Consider the following 4,918-nt stretch of genomic DNA (forward strand, 5'->3'; position numbering starts at 1 on the left):
TGCACTTATGATTGGAACTCTAGCAAGCATCCGCAACTACTAAATATTCATTAAGGTAAAACCCAACCATAGCATTAAAGCATCAAGTCCCCTTTATCCCATACGCAACAATCCCCTTACTCGGGTTTGTGTTTCAGTCACTCATGTAACCCACTATAAGTGAATCATGAACGCATTGCAACACCCTACAACGGGAATCCCTCACGCTTGTGCGACACGGAGGGCACCATAGGACAGCACCAATAATAAAACATGCAACTCAAACCAATCATAGCAATTCATCAATCACCGATATGACAATGGAAATCTACTCAGACATCATAGGATGGCAACACATCATTGGAAAATAATATGAAGCATAAAGCACCATGTTCAAGTAGAGGGTACAACGGGTTGCAGGAGAGTGGACCACTGGATATAGATGGGGGAAGGTGATGGAGATGTTGGTGAAGATGACGGCGGTGTTGGTGAAGATCGTGGTGATGATGATGGTCCCCGGCGGCGTTCCGGCGCCACCGGAAGCAAGGGGGAGAGAGCCCCCCTTCTTCTTCTTCTTCTTCTTCTTCCTTGACCTTCTCCCTAGATGAGAGAAGGGTTTCCCCTCTGGTCCTTGGCTCCCATGGCGTGGGAGGCGGGAGAGCCCCTCCGAGATTGGATCTATCTCTTTGTTTCTGCGTTCTCAGATTCTACCCCTTCACCGTTTCTTAAATATCCGGAGATCCGTAACTCCGATTGGGGTGAATCTTTCGCCTAGATCTTTCTCATAAAATTAGCTTTCTTGAGACAAAAGAAGAGCGTCAACCGCCTTACGGGTGGCCCACGAGAGCCCAGGATGTGCCTGCCTCCCTGGGGCGCGGCCCCCTGTCTCGTGGCCACCCCGGACACTGTTTCGCGTTGATTTTACTTCCCAAAAATCATAAATATTCCAAAAAAATATGTTTCCATTTTTATCCCGTTTGGAATCCATTTGATATTGGGTTTCTACGAAACAAAAAACATGCAACAGACAGGAACTGGCACTGGGCACTGGATCAATATGTTAGTCCCAAAAAATAGTATAAAAAGTTGCCAAAAGTATATAAAAGTTGAATAATATTGGCATGGAACAATCAAAAATTATAGATACAACGGAGACATATCACATCCCTCTTGAGGAGATCTCGGATGCGGCTTTGCAATGCGAGCACGTCATTAACTGGCCCCCAGTCCATCCCCTTGTTGACCCATGACGCCAGTTGAGGCGGAGGGCCCGAGCGGAAGGCAGGGGCGGCCGCTCGCTTTGTACCTCGGGGAGTTGTGATGTAAAACCACTCCCGTTGACATAAGTAGGACACCTCCGGGAAGGGACCCTTTGGCCATAGGGCGTCAGCGCCTTTGCTTATTATAGCGCCTCCGCACTCCGCGTGTCACCCGTCGATCATCTTCAGCTTCACATTGAAGGTCTTGAGTCATAAGCCGAAGTGTGGGGTGATGCGGAGGAAGGCCTCACACACGACGATAAATGACGAGATGTGAAGGATGGAATCTAGAGCTAGATCATGGAAATCTAGCCTGTAATAGAACATGAGCCCTCTAACAAAGGGATCAAGACTAAAGCCTAGCCCTCGGAGGAAGTGGGAAACAAATACGACACTCTCGTTGGGTTCGGGAGTGGGGATGACCTGCCCTTGAGCAGGCAGCCTATGCGGGATTTCGGTGGTCAGATACCTGGCCTCCCTAAGCTTCTTGATGTCCTCCTCTGTGACATAGGAGGCCATCCACCGGCCTTGAAGGTTGGATCCGGACATGGTTGAAGGTCCGAAGCGCTTAGACTGAGCCTTGGGTGTTGGAACTCGAGGTGGGGGAAGGGAAGGATCGAGTGTGGGAAGAAAAGGACAGGCCTTGGCCCCTTTATAAAGAGGGAGAATACCAAGCGTCCTCCACGTGGCCGTTTGGAACTTGCCTAAAATCGAGGAGTCATACTAACAAGCATGATTGGGTTACCCACGCCCATATTGATGAGAATCCCGCAATAAGGGGAACACGATCTCTGCTTCGACAAGACGTGCCAATAAAACCGCCTCGTAACACGTGCAATGGTAGGCTGGGAAAAACGGTTCGTAATGACCGGGCCGTGGTGTGATGTCACGCTATGAAAAGTTGTCAGCAGATTAGATTTGTGGAATATTGTGCTCCCTACGGTGGTATGTGGAAATTATTTTGCAGAGCCGAACACGATCCTTGCGTTCAAAATCTTCTATGGTGTATTTGGAGAAGGAACCCGCCTTGCAATGCCAAAGACAATCTGCGCGCCGGACTCATCGTCATTGAAACCTGGTTCAGGGGCTACTGAGGGAGTCCTGGATTAGGGGGTCCTCGGACAGCCGGACTATATACTTTGGTCGGGCTGTTGGACTATGAAGATACAGGATTGAAGACTTTGTCCCGTGTCCGGGTGGGACTTTCCTTTGCGTGGAAGGCAAGCTTGGCAATTCGGATATGTAGATCTCGTTCTCTGTAACCGACTCTGTGTAACCCTAGCCCCCTCCGGTGTCTATATAAACCGGAGGGTTTAGTCTATAGGACGAACAACAATCAGAATCATAGGCTAGCTTCTACGGTTTAGCCTCTACGATCTTGTGGTAGATCAACTCTTGTAATACTCATATCATCAAGATCAATCAAGCAGGAAGTAGGGTATTACCTCCATCGAGAGGGACCGAACCAGGGTAAACATTGTGTCCCCTGCCTCCTGTTACCATTAGCGTTAGACGCACAGTTCTGGACCCCCTACCCGAGATCCGCCGGTTTTGACACCGACAAAGATCTTTATCGATCAAACCGTTATGACAACATACTTTATTCCCTTTGTCATCGGTATGTTACTTGCTCGAGATTCGATCGTCGGTATCTTCATACCTAGTTCAATCTCGTTACCGGCAAGTCTCTTTACTCATTTCGTAATGCATCATCCCGCAACTAACTCATTAGTCACATTGCTTGCAAGGCTTATTATGATGTGCATTACCGAGAGGGCCCAGAGATACCTCTCCGATACTCGGAGTGACACGTCTTAATCTCAGTCTATACCAACCCAACAAAACACCTTCAGAGATACATCTAGAGCATCTTTATAATCACCCAGTTATGTTGTGACGTTTGATATCACACAAGGTATTCCTCCGGTATTCGGGAGTTGCATAATCTCATAGTCAAAGGAATATGAATAAGTCATGAAGAAAGCAATAGCAATAAAACTTAACAATCATTACGCTAAGCTAACGGATGGGTCTTGTCCATCACATCATTCTCCTAATGATGTGATCCCGTTCATCAAATGACAACACATGTCTATGGTTAGGAAACTTAACCATCTTTGATTAACGAGCTTGTCTAGTAGAGGCTTACTAGGGACATGGTGTTTTGTCTATGTATCCACACATGTATCAAGTTTCCAGTTAATACAATTCTAGCATGAATAATAAACATTTATCTTGATATAAGGAAATATAAAATAACAACTTTATTACTGCCTCTAGGGCATATTTCCTTCAGTCTCCCACTTGCGCAAGAGTCAATAATCTAGTTCACATTGCCATGTGATTTAACACCAATAGTTCACATCTTTATGTGATTAACACCCATAGTTCACATCGCCATGTGACCAATACCCAAAGGGTTTACTAGAGTCAATAATCTAGTTCACATTGTCATGTGATTAACACCCAAAGAGTACTAAGGTGTGATCATGTTTTGCTTGTGAGAGAAGTTTAGTCAACGGGTCTGCCACATTTAGATCCGTATGTATTTTGCAAATTTCTATGTCTACAATGCTCTGCATGGGGCTACTCTAGCTAATTGCTCCCACTTTCAATATGTATCCAGATTGAGACCCAAAGTCATCTGGATCAATGTCAAAGCTTGCATCGATGTAACCCTTTACGATGAACTCTTTTTCACCTCCATAACCGAGAAACATTTCCTTAGTCCTCTTTAGGTACTTAAGGATAATTTTGACTACTGTCTAGTGATCTACTCCTGGATCACTATTGTACCCACTTGCCAAACTCATGGAAAGGTACACAATAGGTCTGGTATATAGCATGGCATACTATATAGAACCTATGGCTAAGGCATAGGGAATGACTTTCATTCTCTCTCTATCTTCTGTTGTGGTCAGGTTTCGAGTCTTACTCAACTTCATACCTTACAACTCAGGCAAGAACTCTTTTGACTGATCCATTTTGAACTCCATCAAAATCTTATCAAGGTATGTACTCATCGAAAGTCTTATCAAGCATCTTGATCTATCTCTATAGATCTTGATGCCCAATATGTAAGCAGCTTCACCGAGGTCTTTCTTTGAAAACTCCTTTCAAACACTCCTTTATGCTTTCCAGAAAATTCTACATCATTTTCGGTCAACAATATGCCATTCACATATACTTATCAGAAAGGTTGTAGTGCTCCGACTCACTTTCTTGTAAATGCAGGCTTCACTACAAGTCTGTATAAAACTATATGCTTTGATAAATTCATCAAAGTGTATATTCCAAATCCGAGATGCTTGCACTAGTCCATAGATGGATCGCTTGAGCTTGCACATTTTGTTAGCACCTTTAGGATTGACAAAACCTTCTGGTTGCATCATATACAACTCTTCTTTAATAAATCCATTAAGGAATGCAGTTTTGATATCCATTTGCCAGATTTCATAAAATGCGGCAATTGCTAACATGATTCATACAGACTTAAGCATCGATACGAGTGAGAAAATCTCATCGTAGTCAACACCTTGAACTTGTCGAAAACCTTTTGCGACAATTCGAGCTTTGAAGATAGTAACACTACCATCAGGGTCCATCTTCCTCTTGAAGATCCATTTATTCTCTATGGATTGCCGATCATCAGGCAAGTCCACCAAAGTCCATACTTAGTT

Source organism: Triticum aestivum, chromosome 4B (assembly GCF_018294505.1).
Source record: "Triticum aestivum cultivar Chinese Spring chromosome 4B, IWGSC CS RefSeq v2.1, whole genome shotgun sequence".
Lineage (NCBI taxonomy): Eukaryota > Viridiplantae > Streptophyta > Magnoliopsida > Poales > Poaceae > Triticum > Triticum aestivum.